The sequence below is a fragment of the Sminthopsis crassicaudata genome, chromosome 2 (assembly GCF_048593235.1).
Source record: "Sminthopsis crassicaudata isolate SCR6 chromosome 2, ASM4859323v1, whole genome shotgun sequence".
Lineage (NCBI taxonomy): Eukaryota > Metazoa > Chordata > Mammalia > Dasyuromorphia > Dasyuridae > Sminthopsis > Sminthopsis crassicaudata.
Genome location: NC_133618.1, coordinates 289,554,546 through 289,575,274, shown reverse-complemented (window position 1 = coordinate 289,575,274; position 20,729 = coordinate 289,554,546). Strand labels below are relative to the sequence as shown.

The following is a 20,729-nucleotide window of genomic DNA, read 5'->3' as shown; positions in this document are numbered from 1 at the left end:
TAGATATCTTTAATGATATCTCTAGAGCAGGACTTCTGAAACTTTATCTACTTGTGACCTCTTTTCACCTGAGAAATTTTTACATGAGTCCAGGTATATATATATAATAGGTAAAGAAATCAAACATTTATTCATAATAAATAATAAAACATTATTTTAAAATAATTCCTATTATATAAATAATTTTATTATTTATTAAAGATTAAAGTAAATTTGCATACTAATGAATTAAATCTTGCTGGAATATTTAATACCTTTGACTTGCCAAATTTTTCACAATCACCACTTCAGTTACACAATCTCATTTGGAGTCATGACTCACAATTTAAGAAGCTTAGTTATAGAGGACCTATGAGGAAATATGTTACTAATCTCCTTATAAGAGAAATAATGGATGCAAGGTACATAATGAAATATGCATTTTTGGATAAGGACACTGTCTGTGTAAATTCATTTTGATTGACTATGTTTACTTGTTACAAAGAGTTTTAATTTTTTTTTCTCATTTTTTAAAATTGGTGGATAGAGTCAGTAATAGTAATATCTTTTTAAAAAAAGCTTTTTATTTTCAAAACATACTATGGATAATTTTTCAACATTGACCTCTGCAAAACCTTGTGTTCTAAATTTTCCCCTCTTTCCCCCACCCCTTCCCCTAGATGGCAAATAATCCAATATATGTTAAACATGTTAAAATATGTTAAATCCAATATATGTAAACATATTTATACAACTATCTTACTACACAAGAAAAATCTGATAAAAAAGGAAAAAAATGAGTAAGAAAACAAAATGCAAGCAATCAATAACAAAAAGAGTGAGAATGTTATTTTGTGATCCACACTCAGTTCCCACAGTCCTCTCTCTGGGTGTAAATGACTCTTTTCATTCAAGATCATTGGAACTGGGATCATTGGAACTGGGATCATTCATCTTATTGTTGGAAAGAGTCACATTCATTATAATTGATCATCATATAATCTTGTTGTTGCTGTGTACAATGATCTCCAGGTCCTGCTCATTTCACTTAGCATCAGTTAATGTAAGTATCTTCAGTTCTCTCTGAGATCATCCTGCTGATAGTTTCTTATAGAACAATAATAATCTATATTATTTATATGCCATAATTTATCAGCCATTCTCCAGCTGATGGGCATCCACTCAATTTCCATTTCTGGCCTGGCCACTACAAAGAGGGCTGCCACAAATATTTTTGCATATACAGGTCCCTTTCCCTCCTTTAAGATCTTTTTGGGTTATAATCCCAGTAGTAACATGACTGGATCAAAGGGAATGCACAGTTTGATAACTTTTTGGGCATTCCCCTCTTCCCCCCACCCCTTCCCCTAGATGGCAAATAATCCAATATATGTTAAACATGTTAAAATTATACAACTATCTTACTATACAAGAAAAATCTGATTAAAAAAGGAAAAAAAAATGAGTAAGAAAACAAAATGCAAGCAAACAATAACAAAAAGAATGAGAATGGTTGGACAGTAACACCAACAATGTATTAGTGTCCCAGTTTTCCCACATCCTCCCCAACATTCGTCATTATCTTTTCCTGTCATCTTAGCCAATCTGACAGGTGTGTAGTAGTATCTCAGAGTTGTCTTAACTTGCATTTCTCTGATCAACAGTGATTTAGAGCACCTTTTCAGATGACTGGAAAGGTTTTAATTTCTTTATCTGAAAATTGTCTCTTCATATCCTTTTGATGTAATAAGGACTTTTGTGGTCCTCTGATCTCTGTGTGTGTGTGTGTGTATGTGTGTGTGTGTGTGTGTGTGTGTGTGTGTGTGTGTGTGAACTAGAGAACCATTACATACCATGCTAACTACTAAGTATATATGTGAACTAGAGAACCATTATCTCATCAATTCCACTGAGCTAATACCTTGTTTCACGTATACTTCTCCAGAGTTCCAGCCCTCTACAGCCACCCATTATTGAACTGGAAATTACTCCCTCAATTCATTGGGAAATAGCTCCCTAACCTAGGGCCACAGAAGTCTAAATAAAATTAAACCTTGTCTCCTTAATCTTTGATACAGGAGCCCACTGAAAACTGCTCAGTGAAAATAAACCCTTTTTGCTACATCTCACTTAGAGACTGGGACTGAAAATTCTTTAGCAAAACTTACAACATTGGCCTGGGCCCCCCCCAAAACTGTTAGAGTATCTCATCCCTCAACACTTTGACCATTTATCAACTGCAGAATGGCTTGAATTCTTATAAATTGGGATGAATATATTTTATATATTTTTTTAAAATGTGACTGTGTGGAATAGAGAGATAAGGTGAAGAACTTACAGGAATGTATGAATTCTTTTTCGTATTTTATTTTCATTATTTCTGTTTCCCCTGTGACCTGTATAATATGTACAGGCTCATATGTACTTGAGCCTTGGCCAGCTATAAATATATTTACTTAACCTTAGCTAATGACATTTATCAGTATTTGACATTTATCGATATTTAGTCTATTAGCCTGACCACTGTCTGTTTAATTATCTAAAAGCCTGAAGGCCTGATTTTCTGTTTCTTAGAAATCAAGTGATTTCAGAGAAACAGAAACCTTCCATTCCAATCTCTCCAGATAGCAATAACCAATTAGATGCCTCCCCCCTCCTGTTCTCAATGTTCTCTTACTTGTGATATAATCTCTTGCATAAAAGCTATGTGTCTTTACTACTTCTTTAGCCCTCCTATCATGAGCTTTCTCTTTCTTATCTTGTGATGGGATGGCTCATCCTCCAGAGGTTTTAATAAAAAATCTTTCTGCTGTCTACTGGGTGATCTCTGAGTAGTCATTTTGGGTAAGGGTCTTTTACATCCCACACAGTTGGGGGCTCGTCTGGGATGGGGTCTTTGGGGGAGATGGTTATATACACCCCAAACAGGGACAGGTGCCCACGGAGTAGTTTTCTCCATGGTCTCTGGTTCTGGGTGAGCAGCCTCCCCCCCGCCTTAGACAATGATCCGAGGCAGGGATACTAAGTGGAAAGCAGAATTGAAGACTGAAGGAAGTAGAGTCCTGATCGCTGACATCTCAGCCTGAAAGATATGTACATGTGTAAACTCGAGGTAACACTCTTGGGAGTCTGGGGAACTATTGACTCGGTCAAGGGAGACACCAAGGGATTAGCCCTTCTAAATTTGTTTTTGGTGTGGACTGATGTCAACCCCAATGATAAAGGACTTTCCTAAGGAGGCTCTTGGGTGGCTGGGGGGCAAGAGGAGAAGGGTCTCTGCTAACATCTGGACTGGGTCCAAGGTGGTAAAATGGGATAGAAGAAGTCCAAGAATTTGTATCAGGACGTTAGCTAGGGAATTCAAGACTGGGATGAACTTCCCAGATATAAATGGGAAGCAAACTGGGAGGCTGTATATCCCAGGACTATTTGGGTATATCAGACTTAAATCTGTATGTGAAAGGTGAAAATAGAGCTCTGTGTGTGTCTGTGTGTGTATGTCTGCTTTGCATTGCTTTTGTTCTGTGTTAAAAGTTAGCAAGCTCATAAGAGATAAGAATTCAGTCTCTATGTTACAGGCTTAGAAAAATATCAGGCTGAATTGTGGTAATTCATTCAGAGCAGTAATTCTTTTAGAGTGGCTCAGAATGTATTGGTCTTAGATCATGGTAAGATAATTTGGGAACTAATTTGGGCTTCTCTTTCTCTCCCTCTGCCTCTGGCTGACTGCAGTGCCTTTGCAGGAAGGAGGGGAAAGAAGGGGGAAAAAAAATAAAAACGTAGATTGAAAGTTTGGAAAGTTTTGAGAAAATAGAAAAACAGTGGCTATCACTCCCGTAAGCAAGAAGTCTGTCATCAGAACTCAGGCTTGTGGAATCCTGCCAGAGAAAAAAAATCTCAAGGTAAAGCAAGGATTAGTGTTTAACTCTTTCCTGGCTTACTAAAGAAAAGAAGTTTGAATGGAATATCTAGATAGATTTTAGGAAAATTCACAAACTAAAGTACTAGTTAATTTAAAAATAACTTTCAATTGGTATTTGTGTGCTAAGATTGGAAACTTAAGATTGGAAATAAGAAACTGCAGATATTGGAAGTTATATAGGAATATAAATAGAGTAAGAGAGGTAAATAGCTGAACGTGGGGGCTCTCTGACCTGTTGGACCTGTGGGAAAACTAGGCATGTTTCTAAAAATTGTCCCAGGAGAAGAAAGAAAAATCATTATTAGCAAGTTTGCTTTCTTGGAATTCGAGAACAGAAAGTTTAAAAGGGCTAAACTTGGTAATTGTTTGTCTGAAACATTTGATTAAGAGTTTTGGGAACTTACTATTTTTTAAAGAGGTACTATAATTTTGAAATTGGGGGGAATACTTTTACTGTTGCCTTGCACATGTTAGATTTATTCTGAGCATAAAATCTTAAGAATTGTTTGAATATTGTGGCCTTTACAACTGAAGAGAAAAAACTTTTTTTATTATTTGTTTGGACTTCAAATTAAAAATATAGATTATTAAACAAAATGCCAGTAGCTTACCTTAGAGGGGGTCTTGTTTGTATCTCCTACTTAAATGGTATATTGCTTTTTAAAAGTATTGGGTAATTTGTAAACCATATTATAAGTTTTATGAAATTTGGTTCAAAGTTAATTGTGAAATTTAAAGTTTAAAGTTTAAAAAAAGGTGATTTAAAGAAAAAGGAAAAGAAAGATTGATTTACAAAAGCAATTAATAATTTAAATGGAGCATCTAGTCAGAAGGGTTATTGGTTTGGGAATGTTTAAAGTATGTTGAAGAAGTTTGAGCAAGTAGGCATTGGAAGGAGAGAGACAGAGAGCCAGGACAAGAGAATGAAGGTGATTTAAGAAGGATTGATTAGTAGGAGCAAATGATTTCAAGAAGAAATCAGTGGGAAAAAGAAGGAACTGGTTGGAAAGGGTAGTCACAGAGAGATGGCTGTGAGATGGGATCTGTTTTTGGAGGGGAAGGGCAGCAGTGGAAAGCAGCAGCTGCTTGGTTCCTTTGACTGAAGAAAGCAAACTGTGATTTAAAGGCTGCTCTTACAAGATGTCAGTTGATTGAATATTTGTTTCTTTAGATACATAATGGTTATGAATATTAACAAATATGATCAGAAATGTGATATATAGTTTGAAAGGGTTATTTCAAAAAGTTTAATTGATGTTTTCAAGAACTTTTCAGCTTCTTTTATGTGAAAATAGGAAGTTTTAATTAACTGTATTGATGCCAATTATCTGAAAGGACTACAAGAATAATAGTTTTTGCCTTCACCCTTTTGAAAATGTTTTTGTGGTGAACAATATGTAGTTTGGAATTTTTCTGTGTATTGGGTATTTTAAAAGCAAAATGATTGGTATAATATTCAACTTATTCAAGATTCAACATCTATTTGGGTGTGTAAAAATTGTGTAAATTTTCTGGGATAAATTTCTTACTATTACCAATATAAGGTCATGGTATGTTCTTGCATTTTTTTCTTCCTGTGACTGATTTCTATGATCAGAGCAATGGTCAATAGAAACTGTTAATGCAATTCAATTATGTCATACTTTGTTGTTTCTAATCTGATTATATGTAATCATTATGTCCTAAATGTTTAGGCAAATAAGTATTTAGCCTGGTCATCTGTCTGTTACTGGATATTTATCTTTTGTTTATAAAAGGTTTCTAAATGATAAGAGGACAATTAAAATGGTCTGTGAAATCTAATTGCTGTTTTATTTATTGGGAATATAGCTGATAGCCCATTTGCCTGCCTTGTGAAGCAAACTCAGCTGCTAGCTCTTCACATTTGGGTTTTTGTTGTTCTAGATTTTGGTCAAATTACAGATTATTGAACCTCTTCTGAGACATGGATCGGCCCATCTGAAGCTTAGATTGATGCCACACCCACCCCCTGCATGGATTGAGAGCCTTTGCCCATTTCTCAGCCTGAAGCAGCTTAAATTAAGACCATCGTCCCTACTCCTGAAGTAATTTGGACTGATATGGGGGACGTGGGAAAGTGTTTGATGAATTGTTAAAATTACAACTGTATTACTGTGTGTTTAAGATTTGGGATGGAAATTGTTAAATTGCATAACTATTGCTGTTATGGATGTATAGGAACTTTATATGTGGGATGGTTATTTGATGTTTTAACTTTGAAATCCCTTATTCTGTTGGAATTGCTCTGGCAGACTATTCTCTGGTTGCCTGTTTTTAGGAAATCTCCAAAATATAGACACCTGTCTTGGGACTGGCAGTCTCCAGCCCTGTAACCCCAGTTTCTTAATTAGTATCTCAGCATTCTCAAGGGACGTTTCAAGCCTCTAAAGTTTGGGGTTTGCCTGCCTTTATGGTCTAACTGTGCATGCTCTGATAGCTCTGTTCAGAAATCTGTATTCTAGTAGCAGCCCTGTCTGTTCCTCTGGGTGGGGACAGGTGGAGCTACTCCAAGCCTCACCCTTCTCCCCTGGAGTGGGAGTGCCCCTCTGAATGGGCAGCATGACTCGTCTTGAGCCCTGCTACTCCTTATATAAGCAGAAGCTGAGTTAAGTGCACAAATGACCGAAGACCACCTAACACAGTTAACTGTCCATCTCAAACTAGATTCTCTGGCTGAGATATGGGCCTTTGTACTGCTGATAACTCTAGGGTTGTCAGGACGACACTTGCCCTTGTCATAAGTTCTTACATTGGTTGGTCAAAATTATGGTACTGAGATCTCCCAGGTATCCAGGGGGAGGTAATTCAATAATTCAAATATTCAGAAGGAGAGTGTGTAATGTTGTGCCTCAGTTTCCCTAGATTGTCATCTTTGTTTATTTATCTTTGTATTTTTGTGTCTGCCAAATGCCAATCTGTTCTGTGATAACTGTTTCTGAGACAGTTGGGGAAAGCAATTTTTATGGTATGGACTTATTATAATCAGTGATTTATCCCGTTGCCACTATGTCTACTCTTACTGTATAATTACATTAGTAATCAGAATAGTTTAACGATCCCTATCAAAATATTGTATATGGAAGATGCTATTAAAATGATGATTCTTCAGAGAAAAGTCTGAAATATATTAGAGAGGGATGATCTTAATGGTGAACTTGATAAACAATGTATATCTTCATAGAAATATGATAAAAATCATTTACATATTATAAGGGGAGAATTGTGTGGAATCGAGAGATAAGGTGAAGAACTTACAGAAATGTATGAATTCTTTTTCTGTATTTTATTTTCATTATTTCTGTGTTTCTCCTATGACCTGTATAATATGTGCAGGCCCATATGTACTTGAGCCTTGGCCAGTTATAAACATATTTACTTAATCTGAGCTGATGACATTTATCAGTATTTGACATTTATTGATATTTAGTCTATTAGCTTGACCCTGTCTGTTTAATTCCCTAAAAGCCTGAAGGCCTGATTTTTCTATTTCCTAGAAATCAGATGATTTCAGAGAAACAGAAACCTTCCATTCCAATCTCTCCAGATAGCCTCCCTCCCCGCCTTCTCAATGCTCTCTTACTTGTGATGTAATCTCTTGTAAAAAAGCTATATATCTTTACTACTTCTTTAGCCCTCCTACCAGGAGCTTTCTCTTTCCCTTATCTCATAATAGAATGGCTCATCCTCTGGAAGTTGTAATAAACAACCTTTCTGCTTTCTACTGAGTGATCTCTGAGTAGTCATTTTGGGTAAGGGTCTTCTACAACCCCCACATGGCCTTTATCAGAACCCTTAAATGTAAAAATGTTTTCCCAGTTTATTACTTCCATTCTAATCTTGTCTACATTAGTTTTCTGTGTACAAAACCTTTTACCTTAATATAATCAAAATTATCTATTTTGTAATCAATAATGATATTTATTTCTTCTTTGGTCACAAATTCCTTCCTCCTCCATAGATCTGAGAGGTAAACTATCCTATGTTCTTCTAATTTGTTTATAATATTGTTCTTTATGATGTTCTTTATAGATCATGAATCCATTTTGACCTTGTGTTGGTATAGGGTGTTAGGTGTGAGCCAATGCCTAGTTTTTGCCATATTAGTTTCCAATTTTCCCAGCAGTTTTTGTCAAATAGTCCATTCTTATCCCAAAAGTAAAGGTCTTTGGATTTGTCAAGCAATATATTACTATAATCATTGACTATTTTGCCCTGTGAACCTAACTGATCAACTACTCTCTTAGCCAGTACCAAATGGTTTTGATGACAGCTGCTTTATTAAATATAGTTTTAGGTCTGGCACTGCAAGGCCATCTTCATTAGAACTGTTTTTCATTAATTCCCTTGAAATTCTTGACCTTTTGTTCTTCCAGATGAACTTTTTAATTATTTTTTCTAGGTTTGTAAAATAATTTTTTGGGAGTGTGTAGCTCAGAATGGTGAGTGACCATCATGTAATAAAAAAAGCTAGAGCTATTTCTAGGAGAAAAATGAAGATTTATTATATGTTCTTGCAAGAAGCAGGTGTCCCTCCAGTCCAGCAAGCAATCAAAAGAAGGAGGCACTTTTGGAGACAGTTTAAATATCCCCTAATGCAAATACCCCTCCCACCACAGATCCTTATCCTCATTGGCTGAGGGTCTAAATGCAGGAACTACCTGGAAATTGAATTTTGGCCAATAGATACATAGCTGCCCATATTTGATTGAGGTAGAAAGAAAATTATGTCATGGAAAAGTAGCAGGAAGGGGAAGTAGCTATGTCCTTGGGTCAGTGCCCAAAGACTACCTTCAGCCCTAGTCCAGGTCTGGGATACGATTTTCACAACTGTATTTTAGAGATCTCACTCTATCTAGTTCAGGAGTTTAATTGGTATGATACTAAATAAGTAGATTAATTTAGGTAGTGTCATTTTTTATTTTATTCATTCAGCCTACCCATAAGCACTTGATATTTTTTCAACTTATTAGATCTGACTTTATTTATGTGGACAGTATTTTGGACTTGTCTTCCTGACTTTCCCTTGGTAGAGAGATTCCCAAATGTTTTATATTATACAATTATTTTTAATGGAATTTCTCTTTGCATCTCTTGCTGCTGGACTTTGTTGTCAATATATAAAAATGGATTTATTTTGTATCTTGCAACTTTGCTAAAGTTGTAAATTGTTTCTAGTAGTTTTTTAATTGATTTTTTAGGGTTCTCTAAGTACACCATTATATCATCTGCAAAGAGTGATAATTTAGTTTCCTCATGACCTACTCTAATTCCTTTGATCTCTTTTCTTCTCTTAACTGCCAAAGCATTTCTAACATAATATTGAATTATAATGGTTATAGTGGGCAACTTTGTTTCATCCCTGATCTTATTGGGAATGGTTCTAATTTATCTGTTACATATGATGATTGCTGATGGTTTTAAATAGATGCTACTAATCATTTTATGGAAAAGTCCATTTATTCTTATATTCTCTAGTGTTTTTAATAGCAATAGGTGTTGAATTTCATCAAATGCTTTTTCTGCATCTATTGAGATAATCATGATTTTTGTTAGTCTGGTTATTGATATACTCAATTATGCTAATACTTTTCCTAATATTGAACCAGCCTGCATTCCTGGTATAAATCCTGCTTGGTAATAGTGTATTATCTTGAGGATGACTTTCTGTAATCTCTTTGCTAATATTTTATTTAAGATTTAGCAACAGTGATATCAATAAGAAGTCTGTTATAATATTTTTAAATGTGCAAAAGAGAACAGAAGGAAGTTCACAAAGAAGCACACACAAACATCACAGAATTGAAAGTAATGTAATATAATCTGTCACAGATTATATTAAAAATCTTATAAAAAGTGAAATGCTGAAAACTATATGTGTAATTTGAAAAAATAAAATACTATTTACAAAAAGAAAAAGAAAGAGGGGCAGCTAGGTGGTGCAGTGGATAAGCACTAGCCCTGAAGTCAGGAGGACCCTAAAACACTTAACACTTCCTAGTTGTGTGACCCTGGGCGAGTCACTTAACCCCAACTGCCTCAGCAAAAAAAAAAAAAAAAAGAAAGAAAGAATGTAACATATTTTACATATTTATAAAAAAGCATACTTTTTAAAAAGTGAATGACATAAATGGGGATTCATGATTTCATAGAAACATCTTTTTGTGTTCTTCTTATGTATATGGAGATGCTCTTTTTTGGAGTTTAAGTTTAAAATTTCCCAAGGAAAATACAAAAAAATAAAGAAAGAAATAACTTCCCAAGTCCAGTTTCCTATGATTTTTCTAAAATGCACTGTGCTTCTGGCAGGTTCCTATTTCTGTGTGTAATTCTCCTTATATGACAGCAGATGGCACCCAATACTTTTAGATAGATGCTATTATTTTACCTTCAAATCCTATTTCAAGTAAGAGCTTGTAGAGAACAGAAGCTTCTAATATGTATTTGAATTGATTTTATATAGTATTTTAAAAGATCCACAAGGATAATTTTTAAGTTCTTAAATAGATTCATCTTAGACATCTTCTCATAGACTTTGAATCATTTGGAGTTGAAAGAAATCTTTGCTTTTTCAGAGACATTCCTTGGAAGTTTTGGCATTGTTTTACTTATACTAGCTTCACACCATGCCGGGAAAGGGGTCAATGTTCTCCTTATTTGACCTTTCCAGAATCGATTTCTGCTGTGGAAAGAAAAACACTGAACACTCTCTCCTACTCTGAGGTTTACTCCATCCATCTATATCCAAGCAATCCAGGGATCCTTGTTGTTATGACTTGATGACTTGTTGGTTTACAAATCATTCTTTCTCCTTTCTTTCTTTCTTTTTTTTTTTTTTTTAAGGATAATTATAACTTTTAATTTACAAAACATATGCATGGATAATTTTTCAACACTGATCCTTGCAAAACCTTTTATTCCAAATGTTCCCCTCCTTTCTCAACCCTCTCCCCAAATGGCAGGTATTCCAATATATGTTAAAATATATGTTAAATTCTTTCTTCTTTCTAAAAGTTAGATACCAAGGTCAAAATTTCCTCCCACTCCAATCCCTGCCTTTTGTACTTGGTGACTTCAATACTCATCTTGAAATTTCTCCAAAACAGCTTAATTTCCCAATTCCTCAACCTCTGCAACGGCTATTGATGAGGGGAGCCCTGAACCTCTTTCCTTTTCTCTCTGACTTTGGGGATGAGCCATGAGGCAAAGCACTTGAGAAGCTCCTTGAAGTAGAGCTTCTCCTTGAACCCTACCTCTGTGAAAGACCCACCCCAGGGAATCAAACATTCTGTTATCTAGGTGGGATGGTTGAGTACCATTCCTACTTAGCCAAGTTGGAGAGTCTAACCCCATTGGAGATTAGTCCAGACACACTCAATCAATTCCAAGATGTTCTATTCCGATTCTAGGCCAGGCTGCACCCAGCCCCCACAAGGACTGCCCCCAGCTTCTAGCCATAAAATAAGCCAACTTGGGGCTCTGTCCTTGCAGAGGACCTAATATGCCAAGGAACTTCTCTCTCCTTGGCATAGCAGCAAACTCTGCCTGATGAAATGATATTCTCTTTCAGCGTTATCCTCTCTTTTATCTCTTTCTCACCTATTTCCCTAACAAGACTTACTTTATACCTCTCTGTTGGGATTTCTCTGCTAGAAACTTTCTCTGCCAGGACTCCTCCAGTAGAAACTTTACTTCTCTGCCAGGACCTTGCCACTAAGGAATTCAGTCTTTCTATTCATGCATAGCAAAGGCTGATTTCCCAATGCCAATAATAAACTTCTTTTACCCCTCTAGCTTTTTGGGTTCATAAATTCCTTTATGAAGGACCTCTGCGCTGTCAGAAAGGGGTTCCCACAACTCCTTGCTATGTGCTGAATCGTAGGGGAATCTAGGGAAGCCAAACCTCCCCATTTGGTTCCCTAACTCCGAACCTGCTACTATCCTCAACATTTAACTCCCTGACCATCAGGAATGCTAACCTCATTATTTGGTTCCTAACCGGGAACCCCCAAATCTCTTGTTGCCTATTCTCTAGCTAGACACTCAAACTCTGAGTCAAAGTTTGACACTCAAAGTTGTCAGGAGCCCCAGAATCCAGCAGAATTCCTTTATGGGGATTCCTGTGGGGTCTCTCTCTCTCTCTGGGTATCTCTCTCTCTCTCTCTTCGTTATCTACTCTATAGCTAGGACACTCAAACTTTGAGTCACCAAGAGCCCCAGGCTCCAGCAGCATTCAAATGGAAGAATGCCTGCATTCTCTGACAATTCTCCCTTGCTCGGAGCATTTTGTCACTCTCCTTCTCTAGAGAAGGATGAGGAGCTATAGAATGGGGACACTCTGTCTAGAGTCAGACAAAGAGCTATTGAATCTAGAACACTAAAGCTTTTTTTTTTTCCTAGAAAAAATAGGGCAGAAACCAAGGAATTCAGTCTTTCTAGTAAAAGCTGATTTCCCATTTGGTGGCCTGCTGCTGAAATTCTGAGAGAGCCTGGCCGACTGAGATAAGCCCCTTCCCTCTCTGACCCTCTCTATATTGGAGGGCAGCCAAAAAAACATTTGGACTGTCTGGGGCTCCACACCCAAGCAGAGCTTTTGCCTGAGGACACCTCAGGACAGAAAACTTCTGTGAACTGACAAAAAAATTATAGTTTTTTATCATATTTTCCTCTCTCTTAGGAACACTTATGGAGAATGAAAAAGCTGTAGAATTGGGAAAGCTTGGGTTCTGTGGCAAGAATGGGACAGTTTATTTTCTCTATCTCAAAGATTCACCTTTAGTCTGTCTCTTAAAAAAAAGAGACATTTGGCTTGAGAAAAACCTCAAAACCTGAAAGCTTAAGACACTGTTTAGATTAGCTGAAAGGGAATCAGACTCCCTCTCCCACTAGCCCTCTACAGTAGGAGGAGCCTTTGCATCTCAATGCATTCCTAAGAAGTGCCTTTTTTTCTCTCAAATCCTGGGACTGATTTTGACCTCTGCCCTCAAGCAGAAGAGGTCAACACCCTAACAACCCCTAACAGCCTAAGGAGAAACCTGGCTACTCTGGGGACCCTGCCCAACTTTTTGAGCCCTCATGTTTTTCCTATTGTGTTGTTACAAACAGCTGTGGGCTCTTTAACTCTCTCTCACCTGACTCCCAGTTCTTTTCTTCTCCTCAGGCAACTTCTGCCTTCTGAGAAAGGCACTCAGAGCAGAGGTGCCTCTTTAATGCAAATCCCTCCCATACTGAGGCTGGGAACCCTAGAGGTTCCTGCAGTAGGTATTATGGAATCTGTCCAAGGAGACTCAAGGTCCTGACTTGAGTATGAGCAGGAGGAGCACTGGAGGGACTGCCTGTCCAGTAAGACAGTCAGCACCTGGTGGGCCCCCCTCCCCCCCCACAACATCCTGCCTTCTGGCAGGAATCTGGGGCTTGGTCAAGTTCCCCCTTGACACCTGGCAGCTGGTAAAATGGGTGTGGCTTCTCCTTTACTCTTTGGCACTCTGGTCTCTCCACCCCTCCCCCATAGAGTGGGGATGGGAGGGAGGGGGAGTCAGGATTTTGAGATCTCTCTTCTGCCTAAACCAGCTTGGTGATTTTATGGTGAGATTGAGGAGCCAATTCTCTCTTCTCAGACTTTCAAAGGAATTTTTTTTTTTTTTTTTTTTAAAGCACAAACTTTTAGAGACAGTTAAGAGTTTTGGAGAAACTTAACTGCATTCTTATCTTGATCTGCAGCTCTGGCCAGCAGGGCCTCGGCCATCCTCCAGACCCTGGGATAGCCATTAACCCCCCCATCCCCCACCCCCCTCCTTGTTCAGAGCATTTTTAAAAGCCAAAAACATCAGTGGCTTAGTAGGAAACTTAATAGACATCAAAGCCTTCTACCTGACCTGCCTCTCTGGATCTGGCCTACCCTTAATCTCCCCACCCTGCTCCCTGACTCCACCCCAGGAGAAATTAGCTTTCCTGAAAATGGAAAGAAAAAGTAGTTTATTCAGTGGTGATTTTCAATAACACCTTAGCATCTAGGCTACTTAACACTTTTACTATAGAGAGAACTTTTTGCTCCCAGCATTTTCTCTCCTACTTTTCTTTGGCTTTCTATACCCCTGCCAGCAATTAACTCCTTAACTACCTTCAGCTGGGGAGCTCTGTGGGCAGTGGGGGCATTCAGCATTGTCAGATGGGCTGTCAGCATTCTTAAAGGCAGCCCATAGACAGGACCTGATACGTTCCCTACAAAAGGCCCCGTTCCTGAATGTCACCATCCCCTCGCTGGATAACGCCCCACTTTTAATCTGCTCCCGAGATCTGTTTTCTCTAGGCTTCAAGCTTCGGATTCTCAACTGCCCTTCAGCCTGGAGAACATGGGACGACTGACTGGGACAAACACCCCTTAAATACCCTGCTGCTGTTTTCAGACCTCACACCTCCCCTCCTGGCATGAACCCCAAATGAACTAAGAATATCTCTATGACCCTTGCCAACTCCAGGTAGTTAAAGAAGAAGAGACCTTTGCCCTTTATCCCAAATGAATTTGGGTGACTGCTTGAGGGGGGAATGATGAGTGGAGCCTGAAACTGAAGGGGACCCTAAAACTCTCTCTCTGAAACTCCTTCAAGGAGAAAGTCTCCTTGAATCCTGGCCTCTGTAAAAGACCCCACCTGAGGGAAACAAGGCAAACAGCTTCATTCTGTTATCCTGAGAGATGGGTACCACCCCCACTGATAACACACATTACTGAGAACTCTCTATTGAGGTGAAAATTAGCCCAGAGACACTCATTCAATTCTAAGATTTTCTCTGATTCCAGTTCAAACTGCACCAAGCCCCCATCAAGAGCTGCTAGCCTAGGCATCTATTACAAAATGAGCCAACTTAGGGCTCAGTCCTTGCAAAGAACCTAACATGCCATGCTATGGAACCTCTCTCTCTCTCCTTGGCATAAACTGCAACCCTTTGCCCGCTGAAATGATATTCTCTTTCAGTGTTACCCTCTCTTTATCTCTTTCTCACCTATATCCCTAACAAGACTTTATACCTCTCTGTCGGGATTCTCTGCTAGAAACTTTACTTCTCTGTCAGGACCTTGCCACCAAGGAATTCAGTCTTTCTATTCATGCATAGCATGGGCTGACTTCTCAATGCCAATAATAAACTTCTTTTACCAGTCTAGCTTTTCGGGTTTGTAAATTCCTTTTTGAAGGACCTCTGCACCACCAAAAGGGGTTCCCATAACTCCCTACCCTGTGCTGAATTCTAGGGGAATCGAGGGGACCCTGCACCTGCATCAGACCTCTTCATTTGGTTCCCTGAACCCCGAACCCGCCACTAACCTCATCACTATAACTCATATTTAAAAAAAAATAGTTTTGCTGATGCTCTTCTATTTTCTGTCATTTCCCAATGACTACTGTCTCCAATAAAATGCTTCCCTGTAATAGAGTTAAACAAATCAACACATTGACCATATGTGATAAGATATGTCTCTTTCCACACTTTGTTTACTACCTCAATGGCAAAGGGCAAGTTTTACCCTCAGCTCTTTGAAATTATTAATTGTCACTCATTTATCACATTCTGAAACTCAGATTCAACAATGTCTATTTTTTGGTCTGAATTACAGTCATTGACTATAATAAAATGTCAGTGCCCCAATTTTATTTTAGGTGATGAAAATCTCAGACTAAATGGAATCTCTTCTAAGAAAGTGACTTATGTATGCAACAAAAGGCTCATCTGCTATAAGTACAATAAGAGAACTGTGTAGAAACTGGATTCATTTACTTTTGTGCCCTGAGAAATGAAAAAAAATGAGAGAACTTAACAAACAATAATTTGAGGAGGATGGGTCTTATCTAGGATGGTCTTGTTGTTTTTATACTTTCTTAGATAGCTTTTAACAATTGTAATAGACATGTAAAAGCAGAATGAGAAGTTTCAAAAGAGCCATGTGACATATGAAAAGTTCTAGAGACAATTTCTGAGGAATTAATCACTTTATTAGTTCTAGTTAGCAAATAATAAAAGGATGGTCATTTAGTATCTCTCTTGAACCAAAGACAAATCTATACTTTTATAACCTTGGAAGAGTGGGTGTTGCTGAGATATCAATCAACTCTGATTGGTTAACAATGAGAAGAATGAATGTTATTTTTTTTTTGGAAGAATGTTATTTTTTCTTTTTCTTTATTATAACTTTTTATTTACAAGATATATGTATGCATAGGTAATTTTTCAGCATTGACAATTGCAAAACCTTTTGTTCCAACTTTTCCTTTCTTTCCCCATGATGGCAGGTAGACCAATACATGATAAATATGTTAAAGTATTAGTTAAATACAATATATGTATACATGTCCTAAGAGTTATTTTGCTGTACAAAAAGAATTGGACTTTGAAATGGTGTACAATTAGCCTGTGAAGGAAATCCAAAATGCAGGCGGACAAAAATAGAGGGATTGGGAATTCTATGTAGTGGTTCATAGTCATCTCCCAGAGTTCTTTCGCTGGGTGTAGCTGGTTCAGTTCATCACTGCTCTATTGGAACTGATTTGGTTCATCTCATTGTTGAAGAGGGCCACGCCCATAAGAATTGATCATCATATATTATTGTTGTTGAAGTGTATAATGATGTCTTGGTCCTGCTCATTTTACTCAGCATCAGTTCATGTAAGTCTCTCCAGGCCTTTCTGAAATTATCCTGTTGGTCATTTCTTACAGAACAATAATATTCCATAATATTCATATACCACAATTTATTCAGCCAATCTCCAATTCATGAGCATCCACTCAGCTTCCAGTTTCTGGCCACTACAAAAAGAGCTGCCTCAAACATTCTTGCACATACAGGTTCCTTTCCCTTCTTTAACATTTCTTTGGGATATAAGCCCAGTAAGTAACACTGCTGGATCAAAGGGTATGTACAGTTTAATAACTTTTTGAGCACAGTTCCAAATCATTAACAAAAGTTAATTAGCTATAAGGAGAAGGAATAGAGGTATGGTGGGGGAGAGAGGAGAGAAACCATGTGGCATGGGGAAGGGAGGAGGAGAAAGACACCAGGTGGCAAAGTGAGGGGGTGGGCATAATCTAAAGGGGTTCAGCAAAGATGGTGTGAGCCACAGAGAGATTTAAAGGGGAAATGTAACCTTGGGGTTTGACATAAGTCAGATTTCTGACATAGCAATGTGGGGCTACCCACAGCCTCGATCAGATTGGAACTAGAGGTCACATCTCTCTTCAGTCTTTGCTCAGCTAGGCAGGGCCAGCTCTCCTTATCAGTCTGAAGCAGCTCCAGAAGAAGGGATCTTTGTCTCTTTGACAAATGAATCTGGGTCCCAATTGCTTAAGAGGCCTTGGAAATACTGTAGTTCCACAAACAATGCGGGCTGTCAGATGACCATCTGTTGGTCAATAATAACAAAGTTTCTGAAAAAATGCAAGTCATAGAATGCAATAATGGGGTGCATACCAGACCACTATTCAACTCCACCTCAATTCTACCTCTAAGCCATAAAATGCATATCAGTGACATGAAGCACCTGATTTTTCTACCTTTTTCCTAGAAATTTATCTACTTGCTCGTGGTTCTTTGCTAAATTCTTTTGGAACTTAGCCCGCTTTAATTGGCATACAATTATAATAAATTTTCCCCTTAACTCAGAGATGGGTCTGAGCCTGTAAATTATTTTGAGACACCTCTCAATATCAGTCTGGAAAGACAGAAAGAAGTATAATTTTGAAACAAACTTTTTTTTAAAAAGTTGTTTCTTTACTCTTCCCTCAATTTCTGAAAGCCCCTAAAAGTAACCTAGAAGTGAACTAGTTCAGTTATTTTTTTTCCCCAAAAATGATTGTCAAGATGTAAAACTACATTTTTCTGTGCCTTCCTGAAAAATGCTAAATAGCAATTGCCTGATTGTTACACTAATGTTCAAGTTTCAACAAAACAAAAATCTTTACTTTTTAAATGCAATGGACTTTTAAAAAATGAAAATGAAGCAAAGCAGCTTTAGCCTTATATTAGGGAAATATCATCTCTAATTTCTGAAGCTGAAATGCAAGGCTTACATTACTTTAAGCTTTACTTGTTAATAATCTTTTCATTTAACGACACTGAGTAAAGTTGAGTTTTGAGCACTATGTGGTTTGGCATTTAACCCTCATGGTAGCATGCCTATGCCAATTTGTGTGTTTATTTAGCTCACTCTCTAACTTCATTTGAACTTACAAAACTTGCTTCTCTGTTCTCTGAATTGCTACAGCAGCTCCTAGGAGGTTCCCGCTTTTAGCCAAGCAACTCAAAGACTTGTAGACAGCAACTAGATGAGAGATAAACCTGTCTTAAGCAACTTTTAAGTGACAATCATCCATCTCTCTGTCCTACTGGCTATTCTACTTCTGAATAAATTCAAATGATTGGTTATTATTGATTAATAAATCTGAAGCTGCCATTGTTTTACATTAGATACAAATGCAGAAAATAGACAATGAAAAGAGGACTGGACCCTCCTTCAAGATAGCCAGGAGATGGATGAGAATTGATCTGGATTAACAGGATTTTTTTTAATTTCCTAATATCAATATTCCTCAGAAGCTTTGAAACTTTTTTCTCATTTTAAAAATGATGCCATTTGGCATTATTTCTCATGGCAATTACCCTGCCTAATATGAAGCATGATTTTGAGGATGAAGTTTTGTGCCTTATCAGTTCTCAGCTGTGGAAATAAAATCTGTTTCCTTGTATACATATCAGTAAAATCTCAGTGGCTGAAGGAATACTCCCTCCAGCCCAAGATGACTCTATTTTTTTTCAGCTTTAATGTTCTTCCTACTCTAGAGAAGCAAGTTTTGATATACCAGTATCTATTTATCAATGTTAGGGGCTATATTCCATTCAATGTAAGGAGACAAATGCTGTAAGAAACATACTGTGTGGTGTCCTTTTACCAAGTTTTATTATTTGAGGTTGAAAATTAGATATCAGCTATCTGCTAATAAATTACCCCTTTTCAGGGTAAAAACCACAACAACCCAAAACAATATTAGCAAAGTGTTTTTTTTTTAATGTATGCAAAGATCATTTTCAACATTTACCCTTGCAAAACCTTGTGTTTCAAAATTTTCTCCCTTTCGTCCACCCCCACACTAAACAGCAAGTAATCCAATATGGGTTGTTGTGACACAAGAGCCACCTGACAGTGAGTGATGGAGATCCAACCCAGATGTGCAAAATGGATCTCCTCTTGTGAGAGGATGATACAAGAAGACTGAGAGGCAGCTGCTGTTCTCTGACCTCTCTCCTCTTCCCTCTGCTTCCAATTTATCTCATTCCCAATCCACAACACTTGTGTCAGCAAAGGCTGCCCTGCAACTTCTTTAGATACTGTGATCCACAGCTGTGGAGGCTCTCGGAGAATTGACCTGCCCCTTAACAATAGGCTAAGTTTCTTCTAAACATGTTTCCACAAAAAAAAAAATTAGATCAAAAGGGGAAAAGATGAGAAAGGAAAAAAATGCAAGCAAATAACAAAAAAAGGTGACAACACTATGTTGTAATCTATACTTAGTGGCTATAGTCCTCTTTTCTTGAGTAATTGCTTTCCTGTACCTGGATATATTATTTTCTCCATTACTCTAGTACCTCTGCTACTATTGAAAACACATGATAGATAGGGGTAGGTAACAGGAGAGAGAATTTTCCTGTTCTCACCCTAAAAAATTACTTCTCAGGAGCCAATTTCTTCTTCCATTTCTGACGCTCAGTTTTGACTGCTCCCACCAATGAAAAACTATCTCTCTAACTCAATCTAAGATCTCTTATTCACTCATAGTATCTTATGATTACATCTTGGGATAGCACATCTTTCAAATTGTTTTTGTGACTATATGAATAACGAGATGAGAGTGGAGACACAAAATCCTTCCTATTTCTCTACACACACACACACACACACACACACACACACACACACACACACACACGCGCGTGTATAAATATATATTATATTTGGGTGTATATAAACTCTAGCCCAAAATGTCTCAAACTTACACCTCTCATTCTCACATGGGTGTGTGTGGATGCTCATTCTCTGGGATGGCTTGTTCATTCCAACCTACATCCCATGACACCATGAGGGTGATTTCTTGTCTTGCATATGAATTGGATTTCAGTGGTGCAATACCGTGCAATGTCGTCACTCTCTCTTCCAGAGTGACCAAAGTCCAGTCTCAAGACAAAAATCAAGATGACTGAAGATGGCCTGCAAAGCATAGCAAAGAACTCCTCCCAAAGCTTTCCCAGAGGTTTCTCCCAAACCTCCCAAAGGTTCCCAGACTACCCAGCTCTTCATTTCTCAAATAGCCATATTCCTTGAAATGGACTCTACCATGTTCTCCCTTTCTCTTTCAGCTTCTTTTTGTGTCTTGTCTTCTAAGCTCCTTGAGGGAAGGGACTATATTTTCTTTTTTTATTGTAGTAATTTTATTTTTTTTAATATACATTACTTTATAAATCATGTTGGGAGAGAAAAATCAGAGCAAAAGGAAAAAAAAAAACATTGGAGAAATTAAAAAAAAAACAGAAAAAAGAAATGAATATTAACATGATTTATCTTCAATCTTCTTGGTTCTTTCTCTGGATGCAGATGGCATTTTCTGTCCATTGAGAGTGTTTTGGATCACTGAATTACTGAGAAAAATCAAGCCTTTCATAGTTGATCATCGCACATTCTTGCTGTTATTGTGTACGATGTTTTCCTGGTTCTGCTTGTTTTGCTCAGCATCAGTTCATGTAAATCTTTCCAGGCCTTTCTATAATTAG

The 20,729-nt window shown here is 37.6% G+C and overlaps 1 long non-coding RNA gene across 1 annotated transcript; it reads left to right on the top strand.

The window, feature by feature from the left end:
• Positions 1 to 3,414: 3,414 nt before the first annotated feature.
• On the top strand, positions 3,415 to 7,641 carry LOC141556108 (uncharacterized). The gene is made up of 2 exons (XR_012486435.1): positions 3,415 to 3,881; positions 5,807 to 7,641. It is a non-coding gene; the product is annotated as an uncharacterized LOC141556108 (long non-coding RNA).
• Positions 7,642 to 20,729: the final 13,088 nt, after the last annotated feature.